Below are 15,487 nucleotides of genomic sequence, written 5' to 3' on the forward strand. Positions count from 1 at the left end.
AGACATTTTGCTACACCATACTAAGACAAAGCAGAGTAAAGCATCATTGTAAAAGACAGGTGGTGTGAGGTTTTTGGTGCCTTCAGTAAATGTTGTGACACCAGGCACAGATGGAAAACTATGCCTGTGCACGATCCATTAACACAGTATCTGCCAGTTATCTGACAGCTTTGCCAGTCTGCTTGATGTGATACAGGCTCAAGTCAGATCTTCACTGTGAAGAGAGAGAACTGAAAAAGTTATAAGCATGGGCCATTATATATAACCAAACTCCCATCCCCTTTTAGGGTGTGACTCTGGAAGAACCCCTTGCCATTCTTAAATATAGGCAGTCTGTACCCAAGCTGTGAATGGCAAAAAGATGGCTATTTTCTCCTCCCCTGGAAAAAAAGAAAGAAGGAAGGAAAGGCAGGAGGTTCTATCATTTGTGTCTGCAGTACTCAGTGAAAAGTCCCAATTCATTTTAACAGTGACAGATTGATTAAAAATAAAAGCCAATACATCTTCAGTGGCATTGGAACTTCCTGGGGAGGGAGACATGCCACAAGTGCATGTTACAAGGAGAAAATGAAACAAAGTAGAAAAGCTGCTATTTGTTTCAACATATCAATGCTGTAGCTCAGTACCGCTGACACCCAGAGATGCAAACATGGGGAACACTTTATCATTGTTCCTCAGTTGCAAAAAGCCCTGCAGAGCAGCGCTACCTCTAAGTATCAGGCACATGCACATCTCCCTCTTGCTCCATTTGCAAAGCTATAACGAGCTTTGCAGGTCTCTCCCAAGTCTCAAAGCAAAACTTTGCAACCAATGATGGCAGCATATCATCATTTATACCATACAAATACTTTTCTTATTTTTCTTCCTCTAGCATAGTTGTTGATGCTGAACCTTTGTTGTAAAGAGATATTTATGGATTAAAACTTCAAATGTATGTTGATCTTACCCTGAATCTTGTGTGGGTGTAGAAGCTCTAACAAAGTAGGATCCAATCTTCAAGAACTCCAACAGGTACATTCTCTTGGAGCCTGTCTGGGCATAATGTCTGTGCTATGTGTCCAGAACTACTCCTGAATGTCAGCACCTTTTTACTACTCCAGGTCTGATAAACATCTTTACCTTGAAACTTTGGGGTTTTTTTTGCCATTTTAAAATTACTTGATAGCTTCAAGGACAAAGAAATTACCCCTTTTGATTATTATTTAATTTTCTATGAGATTTTTACTTTAGTTTCCCTAATCTATAGGATTATATATGTATTACACAGACAAAAATACATATCATCTGAGTTCTTTTAGCAGAGATGTGTTATAGGTAATGGCACATTTTTCTAGAGTATGTGTTTATGTGGGTTTAATAGATATTAGGGCCAGGAAAGCACATTGCAGTTTGCAGGTCTGGCCTCCACTTCACACAGGCCATTGGATTGCCCTCTATTAATTTCCACTTCACATCCACTAGCTGTCCCTGAGCTAGAATATCTCTGTGAAGGCAAAAAATAAAACACTTCTACATCCATTTTCAGTGATGCAGAATGTATTACCTGCCTGGATAAATTGTTACAGTGACTGAATGATTCTGTTGTTAAAAATATCATTTTTGTTCTTGCCTGAATCTTCACTGTTACACTAAAAAAAGAGATGACATTCCTCTTTTTTTTTTTTTTTTAATGAACAAATTAGGAAAAAAATATTAATAGGAAACTCAAAGTGTTACTGTTTTTCATCTGTTCCTCAAATATATATACTCTAAACAACTCATCAGCTATCATTAAGCATTTTCCTTCTGCCTTAGCATATTACAGCAACAATTTTGTTTTTAATATCTGACTTTACAGTGCTGTCAAAGCACATGTCCAGAGAAGGGCCACGAGGCTGATCAGAGGGCTGGAGCACCTCTCCTATGAGGACAGACTGAAAGAGTTGGGGCTGTTCAGTCTGGAGAAGAGAAGGCTCAGAGGTGACCTAATTGTGGCCCTCCAGTATCTGAAGGGGGCTACAAGAAGGCTGGGGAGGGACTTCTCAGGATATCAGGTAGTGATAGGACTAGGGGGAATGCAATGAAGCTGGAGGTGGGGAGATTCAGGCTGGAGATGAGGAGGAAGTTCTTCACCATGAGAGTGGTGACGCCCTGGAATGGGTTGTCCAGGGAGGTGGTTGGGGCGCCGTCCCTGGAGGTGTTTAAGACCAGGCTGGATGAGGCTCTGGCCAGCCTGATCTAGTGTGGGGTGTCCCTGCCCATGGCAGGGGGGTTGGAAATAGATGATCCTTGTGGTCCCTTCCAACCCTGACTGATACTATGATACTATGATACTGTATCCTGCCAGTCTGATGAATCTTCTCTTCTGTAAACTCTTTCATTTCTCTATCAAGCTGGATCCCTTTTCTAGCGATTTCACTATTTTGTTAATGATTCATATTGGTCTAAGCATATCCATAATTTCACAGGTTCTATTTCTTTTAGAATAGTTGCACAATGCTATCCCACTGCCAGACTGCTGAAACTACTTCTTTCTCATAAGTCTTGCTGAAAATCTACAGTATGGTGAGGACAGTGCCTGGGTCAGCAATGGGAACAACAGAGGAGATGGATGTCTGTGAGAAAATGGGAGATACGGTGAACTGCAGACACTTGTTTACTACTTTTTTTATTGGTCTTTTACTATTACTCTAATGTTTTCTCCTCAAGGCCCTGCTGTCTCTTTTAAATTACTTTTGGAAAGGAAATGGCACAATTTTCTTTTTCCATCTACCTTTTCATAGAATCATAGAATTGTTTCAGTTGGAAAAGTCCAACCATTATGCAACTCTATCAAGCCTGGCGTTAAACCATACTTCTTAGCACCACATCTATGTGGTTTTTAAATACCTCCAGGAATGGAGATTCAACCATCTCCCTGGGCAGCCTATAACCCTTTCAGTGATAACTTATTCAGTGAAGAAGTTTCTTCTAACATCCAATCTAAACCTCTCCTGATGCAATGAATATTTCTGTCCTCAACAGATTGTACCAATATCTTTATTCTCTATCAATAAAGTCAACACATTGTTTATGAAAGAATATTTGTTAATTCTTCAGATAAAAGTAACTTACTTTCTGAAGTTTCTTTCAAAACAGGTCAAACAGAAAGAATTTTCTTAGAATTGTCAGCATCATTCAGTTTCATTAATTATTGCATTAACTTGGGAATTTCATAATTTCAGCCTATTGATTTAATGATTTAATTTTATTTGTATTTTAAATGGGGTCTTTATATTGTTTCACCTTTAATTATCTCAGTGAAATGCAGAAATCTGCTCAGCAATATCGTGGAGTAAATCTATATTTTCCTTGCTCACTCTTTATAATAAAATAGAATCATAGAATGCTCTGGGCTGGAAGGGACCTCTGAAGGGCAATTAATCCCACTACCTCTGCAGTCATCAGGGGCATTCTCAAGAAGATGAGGTTACCCAGAGCCCTGTCGAGCCTCACTTTGAATATCTCAAGTCACCATCCCTAGAGGTGTTCAAGAGGGGATTGGATGTGGCACTTGGTGCCATGGTCTAGTAGTCATGAGGTCTGTGGTGACAGGTTGGACTTGATGATCTTTGAGGTCTCTTCCAGCATTGGTGATTCTATGATTCTGTGATGTCCTGGGATGGGGCCACAACCACCTCCCTGGGCAACCTGTTCCAGTGTTCCACTACCCTCATAGTAAAGAGTTTCTTCCTAACATCCATACATTAAAAGATGGACAGGTCATCCCTATCTCATCAAATTAAAGGACTATTCACATGGTCATTTAATCTTGAGTACGTAACCTTCAGTTCAAGTGAGGATTCTTACAATCTTGGGTAGGAAATCTGTAAGTCACATAGGTCTTTTTGGAGATAAATCCCCATAGGAGATACTGTGAGCAAATGCTCACCTCACCTAATGCTGAGGTCATGGCTGCAAGGGAGACAACAAATATTTAGTATAACCTAATGAAATACTCTTTTTTCCAGATTCCACTCACATTCACTTTGATACTAGTAATGTTCTTGCTGCTAAGATTGTCCTGTCAAGTAATTTGGAAGGGTGAAAAATCCACCCAACTTAGATTGCTATCCTTGCCTGTAAAATCACTCTGCCTTGATTACTCTAATCTTGTGGGTACACAGGTGTCATCACCCCTTCCACTCTGCCATGACATCAACAAGCTGTAACACCATCAGTCAAATAAACATATGCCCTGTTCTCTGTTCTTATCTAAAGCAGCTCTGACGGCAAAATGGGTGACAAAAGGTGCTGTTTGCTCCAGTGTCTAATCAGGAAACTGCTTTTTTAATGAATGTATTGTTCAGCTCAGAGTGCTTCTATTGAAACAAATTTGTTAAGATGCAGTAATGCTGCTGCTCATCATGCAAATCAAATGGCGTTCCCCTTAGCTTCTACCAGTTATAAAATACCAATGCTCGTCAAATGCAAAGTGAAAGCACCTTGCCTTACCTCTGGTCTTTTTATAGAACACAAATGAGTTATTGTAGCCCTGAGGACTACCATCTCTATATTGAACACCAGTGTAATTTCCCTGTGTTGTAGATTGAGCTAGAGCTTTAGGTGGAAGCAAGGTAAAATGCCAGTTTGCTTTAACATCTTTTTTTAAATGATATTTCAGCTGAATAGCTTGGGTAAGGAAACGTTTGGGGCACTTGGATAGACAGGAATCTCTAATGGGTGGGAGATTCATAGCCTGGGTTTTATAGGCACTTAGAAAAATGGGATAAATCACTCTCTGTAGCCATGTCTATCCACTGACTGTAAACAAGATTTAGAAAACTTGATTCCTGAAGAGCATCTGCTTTTGATGCAGAAAAGGTTATGTGGGACAACCATTTTAAGAGATATTTATCTTTTATGGTCCCTTTGAATACAGGTGCAATGTAGACAAATATGGTCATGGGTGCTTCCCTAGTCCACCACAGATACTTAGAGACAGAAATGATTGTGAGGAAACAGAATTGTGCCAGCCAGAGTACTAAGATCTTGCAAGTAGGAAAAGCTATGTAGGAAATACTCTCTGTTTTTCCTTCCTACGAGTTGTGATTCAAAATCCACAAAGTTCCTGTGTCTCTTTTTTTTTTTTTTAATTGAATTGAATTGGTGATTTCCATACAGCAAATAAACAATACAAACTGTTCATTCAATATACAGTGGATTTCCACACACTCCTGTACAGTGAAAGAACGTGACATTCTGAAGAAGACAAACATAATTCAAATTGACACCTTTCTAACAAAATGAAAAAAAAAAAAAATGTATCACCCTTCTTTTGTTTGGTGGTGGTGATGTTCTTGGAGCAGGGAGAATTTAACAAACTCTTGAAACACATAATGTGATGTTGTAAGTTAATATTCATCTTGAACCCCCATTTCTAGGAAAAGAGGGAACCTACCAAAAGTTCAGAAAACATTGAAAGGTCACAGCAAAATATTACTCTATCAAAGAGAACTCACTTATGGCCAAAAGTAGAAACTAGTACTGGAACTGCAGCTTCCAGTTTCAAAGCCAGCATAGAACAAGATATGAGCAAAAAAGGGTAAAACACATGAGATCTCCTAGTTGTACACCTGATCTGCTTAAAGGAAAGATGGGTGAAAACAAATCAGTTTGTGTATACCATGCAGCTACTGAAATGTGAGATAAGGCTGGTGTGTAATGAAGAGCTTTCAGATTGTTGAACAACTGCTTGTGCTTCAACTCCTGCCATGGGAAATGATCTGGCAAGAACTACAACAGACATTTATAATTATATACTTTGATAGCCTGGTTAGCTGCTGCAGAACGGATGAAACCAGATGGTGAAATGTTTGTTTTGGCCTGGTCCCATGATAATGTTTTAAACGTGGGTTCCTTCTTCACTTGAAGAGATTTGACAAAGGCATTTCCTTTTCAACTGTGAGTTGACAGAGGCATTACATGCCAGTGGTTCACTTTGACTCCAATGAAAAAATGCTATTGAATGACTAAACACCATCTCCATCCTCACATCCCTGGACTTAATCCTACATTTCTCTTCCAGCTGCTGTCCTTGCTCAAAAAACATTCCCTGGCTGAGATATGCAGACTTCATACTCTTGTATCACATATGAATGGCAGAAGGACACTAGAGATGTAGTTTCTCCACTGCCAACTGAATGCTATGAATGAATGAAACTCTTTGGAACATGCTGAAATCACTCTGTGGAGAGATACTGAGAGCCTGAAAGGATCCTTAAATGACACAGAAGTACAATGTAGACCCAAATCAGAATCACAGTCCATTTATCTGGTGTGAATGCCTGATATATCTGCTTTTCACTAATTCTTTGTTCTTCAGTCCACTACCCAGCTCTTGAGCCACTAAAACTTTCAAGGTGAAAATTTTGTTAGAACTGCCAGGTTCTAAAGAAAAACATCTTTTTGAAAAACTAAAAAAAAAAAAAAAGAAATTAAGCTAGAACATTAAAGCTAGAAACAGCAGCTGTTTCAAAAATTAAGTTTGAGAGCTCAACACCCTTCTTGATTCTGACGTCTCTAAATTAAGTGTCAGGGTTACACAGCTATCCATTCAAAGGAGATGATGTCTTGCAATTATGCCTGCAACTGCTCTGGGTGTGTTATGAAGAGAGCTAATAAAACCAACTAGCAGTTTGAGCTAAGCCTCTTCCAGATATTACCCATTTAAATCTTCAAATCTTATGTCTTTCCCTCTTGTTTTGGGCTTACCCTAATAGTTAGCATATATCAGAAACAGTTGAAAGCAAAAAACCCAAGCCAAACAACAACAACAACAAAAACCCCCACAACCCCCTCTTCTCTCTAAATTTGAATCCAGGGACAATGGCTTTAAGGAACCTGCACCTTTGGGGGTTTGGGCAGCTGTACTGCATAAGACCAGCAATGGCTGATGCCCACGTTGGCTTCCCTCAGTAGAATCTCACAGCAGTAATTCTTACTCTTACTGAAGACCAGAGAATTGTAGGAATTCCTCCTAAATCAGATGTTTCAATATTGACCTGTACTGAACCAAAACTTTCAGAAGGGAGAAAAGGCAATTAGAGAGTGACGCTGATGTATTCCTGCACTGTAGAAACTCTCATGACCCAGATCATCCACTATGTGGATTATATTACTCCATGTTTACCCAGAATGCTGTTCCTGACACTGGAAACCACAGAGTGTTTTAAAAATACTGCAAAACTTCCAGTTTCACAGCAGCTACCAATGAAACTAGAGTATTCATCAAAAGTCCATTCAGTAGCTGCAGGAATGAACTTGGTCATCAACTGCAATTTCTTATCTGATTCTTTTCCTCATATTTCTATTAAGAAAGAGAACAAAGGAAATCTGAATCATTCTAAATACCAGAGTACTGCAGGCTATGGGTAAGCCTTTAGTGATCCCTCCATTGCTGCTTTGAACTTCAGTAAATTTGACAGTATCAGCTCTGAGATTTCCTCTCATGGCAGCAATGCTTTAAAGATGGGAATACTTTTTGTAAAACTTGGAGACCATTTCATTAAGAGGATGGTGACAAATCAAATTTTCCCCTTCTACAGGCATGCACAAACTCCTGCAAACACATACTGAGTTGGCATTTTTCTTTGCTAAATTTGTGTGAAAACCTCCAGAAAGTTAAGCAATGGGACAAGAACATGCATGGGTATCCAGAACCAACAGATTTATCCATGCCAGTGATTGATCTCTGTCCCTGTTACCACTACTAATATGTTTCTGGCTGACAAAGAGGCAGGGGAAAAGTAATAATTGATCAGCTTATTACTATACCTAGCTCTACTACTCACAACATTGGTTAGATATTGCTCTCTCCCACCTCCTTTCTAACTAGAAAATTGTTGGAATTGACCTTAATATGCCACAGGACTTAACCTGGAGAAGTGTGATACACTGTTTGCCATCTGCATGTAAACACTGAATGTGTGAACAATCAAGAAAGTATTTTTTCTGTCCTAATGCCTGGTCCCTTGATGTGTCTTCAATGTGAGGCATGACTCATCGTATCTCACAGATGTCAGCAAAGTGCCACAGTACTTCACAGTATTCCACACAGATGCTCCTGGTAGAAACACATCTTCTTTTTGAAAATGAGTACTTCTGCAGGATTTTGGGGGTTTGTGTGTGTATGTATGTGTAGTTCATTCATTGAACTGAAAAATCACCAATTCACCTATTTCTAATCAGATGTTAAAAAGTGCCTACACAACGTTTTGAAGATTGTATGTGGACACAAATTCCTGAGCCCAATACCATGGACATGACTCAAGAGATTAATTTTGTCTACCTCTTCTTGACAAGTTTACCTGAAGATTTTTTTTCAGATGACAAAGACCTGAATTAAACTGCATTTATTGCTATGATGACTTTGTTGTTCATATTAATCCTTCTGGAAAAAAAGATATAGATGATAGATAGATAGATAGACAGACAGACAGATAGATAGATAGATAGATATCATCCCTGTGGCCAGACTATATCCCAGAATAGTACTTGTAAGAGTAATGAGATCACTGCTTTCCTGACTCATCTTAGAAAATTGGGCTGCTGGAGAGAAGAGTTTGTGCTGCACTCCAACCAGTCAAGTGCCATCTGCAGTGATTCAGACTTCAGATAAGTAGCTTGGTGTAATTATTCAGGAATCCCCACACTGGGACTATTAGAGATGCCAAGTTAACTACTTGAGCCTGACAGGCAGGATCACCAAAAGATACAATCCTCTAGCATTATATGTAACTCACTTAAGAAAGCAGAGCAGTCAGGACAAGGATGGGGTGGGAGCACCACCACTATCTCTCTCTCCATTATCCTTCCCAGAATAACTAATTTTTTTAAGAATTAGTCTGGGCCACTCTGGAAAACAAACATTTTAAAAGCATTTTCCCCAGCCCAATAGTCTAGCTTATAGCAGGACTCAAGTCTTGGGGATCTCATCATTCAGTCTTGTGGCTGACCAAGAATCCTTAAAAAAACTTCATAAGTGTATTTTCTTATCCTCCTCAAAGTAATTAACATATTTTGGGGGAAGGTACTTGGGAAGGAGTGAAGGTCTTTGTGTTCTCTACTGTCAGACTGCTCATACCTCATGTTACTAACATCAGCTGTTTCAAGACAGATTACAAACCTCCAAAGGATTAGTACCTTTTGAAATGGTGTGAGACTGAATCATCTTTAAAAATTCTTTGGACTTTGAAATCCTACATGTGAAAGTCCTAGGCTCTGTAGGAGTTCTGAAAATTTTCTGAATAGCATTAAGTTGATTTTGTTAAAGCATATCCACATTTTCTGAATGGAAATGCTACGCAGTGCATAATGGTAAATTACTTCCCCCCCCCCCCTTCCCCGCTTTGTGATTGATGCTGTTTACTAAGCTGCCATGGAAACAGAGCATCTCTGATTCTGAGGACAGTTAATTGTTTCTATGAGCTGTCCTATTAGAGGGAATCCCACAAGTCACAATTCAGATGAGCTTTGGGGAGAAACAGGAAATTGTAGCCTCCCTAGGTTTTGGGTTGGCAAGGTTTTCTGTGCTGATTTAAAGAGATACTAGAGATAAATGAGAAATATAAACCAGAAGGGTCTGCGTAAGATTGAAAAGATAAAATCTGATCTTCCACAAATTATCAGTGAAAGCAGTCAGAGGATCTTTGCCTTGCACAAAGACAAAAAACTGAAAACCAGAAACATCTGTAATGTGCATTCCAATAGGAGAGGTTAAGAGCCTCTCAGATAAAATATTGAGATTCCTTGTACAATTGGAGTCAAATGAAAGGTACAATTTTCAAGCAAGATGTATGCTCATCTTCTGCAAGATTAGATGGTCATTTTTCTGCATAAATGGGGATGTTTTCCATATTTATTGATAACAAAATACCTCCACTTTCACAATGTAGCTGAACAGAAGTTTTCTGAAGTGGGATATAGCTGAAGAACACTTGGTGACACAAGTGCTCCAAATAAGTTATTTTCCTGAATCAATGTATGGCTCAATTCACTCATGTGATATGTGAAGAAATCTTTGCAGACAGCTCCTGCAGCACACTTCTTGGTTGGAATGTTAACATCTCAGTGACACCTGAAACAGGAGGATTAACAGGGTGTTGAGGAGCAAGGTGAAGGCATGGAGAAACACCTTTCTGACTACTGAGTGTGAGAGGACAATAATCAATGTCCTAGCACTGCCTTAAGGAAAAAGACACTGAGTTTCTGTAATGTTAGTTCAGCAAAGTGGCAAAAGAATAGCTGAGGTACCCACTTAAACTCCTATAGATATTTTGTAGGGGAACATCTGGTTTTCTGCCTCACTCACCCTTGACACACAGTACCAGCCCATCCAAAAAGCTTTTATAGAAAGAACAAGAGCTTCCCACTGTGTCTAAAGAAGAAAAGAGATCTCAGCATGGATAATGGCCTGTGAAAGGATGTGAAAAGATGGTGGTACCATGTTCAGAGTGTGGAGAAGGGCCTGGAGCCTAAATATCCACATAGACTTACTCCTGAGATCTTCCAGAGTCTTTAGCAAACATTTTCAGAAATTAAGTGATATTTTGTCAACATGAGACAGGGTTATTTGATACATTCTTCCAGACTGACGTTTATCCTGGACATTTCTCTTGAAACTCATGTAGAGAGTCATTGTGGAAAAGAAAAATTATCTGACTATAAATATTCATCAGTCTGTTATCAGTTTAATATGCTTACAATCTTCCTGGAGTAGTTAGACAGATACTGTGCTGGAGTGTTTTCAAAAAGGGAGATTTTGAATCTCAGGAACATGAATAATGCCATGATCCTTCTATGACTAAATAACTGATTTATAGGGGGGGTGTTTTTAGCTCACATATTTAAAGAGAACTATTCCTAAATCATAGAAGAGAATCAACAAGGTTGGAAAAGACCTCAAAGATCATCAAGTCCACCCAAGACCTCATGTCTACTAGACCATAGCACCAAGTGCCATGTCCAGTCCCCTCTTGAACACCTCCAGGGATGGCAACTCCATCGCTTCCCTGGGCAGCACATTCCAATGGCTAACGACTCTCTCTGTGAAGAACTTTCTCCTCACCTCGACTCTAAACTTCCCCTGGTGCAGCTTGAGACTGTGCCCTCTCATTCTGGTGCTGGTTGCCTGGGAGAAGAGACCAACCCCCTCCTGGCTACAACCACCCTTCAGGGAGTTGTAGACAGCAATAAGGTCTCTCCTGAGCCTCCTCTTCTCCAGGCTAAAAAAATCCCAACTCCCTCAGCCTCTCCTCTCCTTGTGCTCGAGGCCACTCCCCAGCCTTGTTGCCCTTCTCTGGAGGTGTTGAAGAGTCTCACTAGACATGTTTCACTACAAATTTTTTATCAAAATCTGTGAAAATATAAAAGCAATTTTATATTTGAGTACTTTGCAATCCATAAGTGAAAGAAAAAGATGGATGAAAATAATTTCATTTACTGCTATAAATTATTCCTTATTCTCTTGACAATGAACTGCTTCTCCACTAATAATTTTTAATCCAAATCTTCATAGTATGACTCAAGAATACAAGGAAGAGATTTCCAGACAAAAGTATATATCTAGGATGAAATTCAGGAGGCAACATTCTAAAATGGAAGCAAGAATAAGAAAGAACAGACATGATGTACCTTACAAGTACCACAGAAACTGTTCTTTAGGAGAGTTAGGAAAACAAGAAGAGAGTGAAACTCATTTTTTTCTGCTGCTTATGCTTTCTCCTGGACCTGTTTATGTCATATTCTATCCAGTCATTACTCTAAGTTATGCTCTTCTGACAGTTTATTACTAACACTTCCAGTCCTTTGGATATTTAGAATGTTCAGAAAAAACTGAATTGAGCTTGAAATTTTACTAGATTCTATTAGTGACATGAGTTTCCAAAGCCATGTAGGATACCGGTAGTGCACTGATTTCATCAGTCAATGCCTCCAGTACGCCCCCCTACAAAGTTTATGTGCATGCTGGCCCTGAGATGCTTATTCACTCAGGGAAAAACATCAGCCTGGTCAGAAATTTGGGGGTCGCTCTTATACTTGGTTTCCATTCAAATGGCCAGCATGATAAGTTTAACCTTAGCATAAATAAGGGTATATTTTGTAGCCTTATATAAAGCAGAAATTTGGGAACATATATTTAAAATAACTTAAGCTTGATTTATGCTTAAAATATAGTGGTTTTCATACAGTGTTGGGAAAAAGATCTGTTCCAATTAGGTATAACATCCTGGAGGGAAAAAAAAAGACAAACCAACCAACCAAACCAAACCATTTTAAGTTCTCATTTGCCATTTTTTTTTATTTTAACCTCACTAAAGATGCTCAGGCTATTGAAGAAAAGCAGCAACTTTGGCCATCAAATACAAAATATAACCCAAAGGAAATATTTCTTTTTAAAAAAAGATAAGGCAGAAAAAAAACCCTTCAGAAAATAAATGTTAAGCAGACATTTTATTTTACTTTATTTAAATCATGCATGATAGAATAGAATAGAATAGGCTAGACCAGACCAGGTTGGAAGAAACCTTCAAGATCATCATGTCCAACCTATCATCCAACACCATCTAATCAACTAAACCATGCAACCAAGCACCCTATAAAGTGTCCTCCTGAACACCTTCAGCGATGGTGACCCCACCACCTCCTTGGGCAGCCCATTCCAATGGGCAACCACTCTGTCTGTGTAGAACTTCCTCCTAACCTCCAGCCTAAACCTCCCCTGGCACAGCAATGCAGTGACAGAGACAGGAGTGCTTGACTGGTCTTGACATGAAGCTCCCAGATACACAAAATATTTTGGTAGGCTAACTGGTGCCTTCTGATTAGATCTGACAAATTATTAGAATAGTGTTATTTGGTAGACCATGAGAGTAGGAACTGACACACAATTTCACAGTAAAAGACACTACCATCTATTGCACAATATTTGATTTTATTAGTATTCATTTTTTCTTTCCTGTGCATCTTATTTGCTTGTTTGATTGGTTGGTTGATTTGCCTTGGTTTACCTCATTCTCCCCAAGAAAGATAAAATTTGTGTATTCTTAGTATCTTAGTGAGCTAGCAGCTGACAAGATAACATCCTTGGCATGAGTATCACTATGAGATGTAGGGGGGTACTGAGCAATGAACAATGTCATCTTATTTTATGTGGTCCACCTATTTGGGTCATTTTATATCTACTGTAAAGAGCAAAGTTATTTGAAAGACAAAAAGAAAGAAATAAGAACAACAGTAAAGACCCAGTAAAGACCTATTTTGTGTAGAAGAACCCTGGGGGAGGCATGACAGGTATTAAGCTTCCATTTCCACTCAGTGATAAAACAAGTTAATAGATACACTGAGCCTTTAAAACCATGCATGAGAAACAGCTAAGTGTATCCTTTATGCTCTAACCAGTCTATTTTTCATGCATCTCACATGTTGCACAACTGCCATGGCAATTAAGGGAATGATATCTGTGAGGGATGATGGTAGTGATACAGGGCACTTAGGGATCCTGCTATAAACTGTGCACCTTTCATGTCACTTACCCTACAACCCTTGCAGTCTGCTTACAGATTTTCCCTCCCAGCATGCACTTTTACAATGTTTTAACTTCCTATATGCTGGGTTATCAATGATCATTTCTTTACATTTCATTAATCAGGCTTGCTTATAACCCTTCCCTAACCAAAACTCAACTTCTGAATGCAAACAAAATGCCATCCTGTCTGTTAATGAGTCATATAGAAAGAAATTGGATGCTATCAGGCAATGAAGCTTACACCATAAAACTTAGGGAGAAATGGACCAGGTTGGGACAACCTGCATTACATTTTAAGCAGTAAATTTGTCACTTCAGTGAATCGCTTCTGAAGTGCTTTTACATACTACATTGGTATGTGTAAGGGCAGTACAACATGCAGGATGGGTATATTTACATTTGTATCTTATTTTACAACTACAATCAAAGGGAGTGGTTAATTATTGGAGAGAAGTGCTTCCTACCTTTTTAGAACAATGTATACCACTTGATTTTGGCTTTTCAATTCCCCAAGTGAAACTGTGGCTGCAAAAATATGAGAATCACAAAGAAAAACCATGATTCTGTGATCTCAGTTGTTTATGCATAGCAGCTTATCTTACTAATCTTGAGTGTGAGGCAAGGGACCAATTTTCTCTTTTAAAATCTCATGATATCAAAATTTGTATTGTGCACTACAAAAATATATGGTTTATATGCAAATATTTTGCCTGTAAGGGTTCTACATCTCAGTCTAGCTCACTGCTAGCTCTAGCTGAGAACTGCTCCTGAGCTAGAAAGAGATATAACATAGTCTACTGAGAAAACCTTTTGTTACATTTCATTTCACTGCCACTGGGTACTATTTCCCTATTTTAAAACAGGAGGTCCTATCCCCTCCCTCTGGCTTAAAGAAGACTTCTATTTTTGAAGGATAAAGTGTGGGAAGAACTGTTCAGTCTGGAGAGGAGAACGCTCCCAGGAAACCTAATTGTGGCCTTCCAGGATCTGAAGGGGGATACAAGAAAGCTGGGGAGGGACTTTTGAGGGTGTCAGGGAGGGATAGGACTTGGGGGGATGAAGCAAAACTAGAAGTGGGCAGATTGAGATTGGATGTTAGGAAGAAGTTGTTGCCCATGAGGGTGGTGAGATCCTGGCACAGGTTGCCCAGGGAGGTGGTGGAAGCCTCGTTCCTGGAGGTTTTGAAGGCTGGGTTGGATGTGGCTGTGAGCAACCTGCTGTAGTGTAAGGTGTCCCTGCCCATGGCAGGGGGGTTGGGACTGTGTGATCCTTGGGGTTCCTTCCAACCCTGACAATTCTGTAAACTGGCACTAAGTATGTTTTTGGGAAACTGAAACTCCAATATAGTAACTAATGATTAGTTAAACACATAAAATTGTTCTCCATTTAAGTTGAAAACTTTCATAGAAGCCCTAGTTTCAGCTGGGATTGAGGTAATTTTCTTCCAGGAAGCTAGTACAGTACTGTATTCTGGATTTAGTGTAAGTATAATGTTGATAACACTGATGTTTTAGTTGTTGCTAAGTAGCACTTATCCTGAGTTCAGTTTCCCATGCTCTGCCAGTGAGGAAATGCACAAGAAGCTGGGAGGGATCATAGTTAGGACAGCCAAGCCCAACCAGCCAAAGGCATATTCCATGCCATAGAGGATTATGCTCAGTGTACAAACTATGGGGGATTATCTGGGGAAGTCATTTCCAATTCCACTGATAAAATAGCTCTGTGGTGCTTTCTTGTTGACTGGAGTTAAACACTGACAATAGAAGTTTCTGCTGTCACAATTTGGGTAGAAATAGCATCTTAAAAAATGTTACTTCCTTTGTGGCTTTGAATCTATTGTCTCACATCAGTAATGACATTGTTTAATGACTAGACTATCCACTCACACAATGTTTTATCATTACAGTTACAACCTGAGCTATTGAATTTCCTTCAAAGAAA

Source organism: Dryobates pubescens, chromosome 15, assembly GCF_014839835.1.
Source record: "Dryobates pubescens isolate bDryPub1 chromosome 15, bDryPub1.pri, whole genome shotgun sequence".
Classification (NCBI taxonomy): domain Eukaryota; kingdom Metazoa; phylum Chordata; class Aves; order Piciformes; family Picidae; genus Dryobates; species Dryobates pubescens.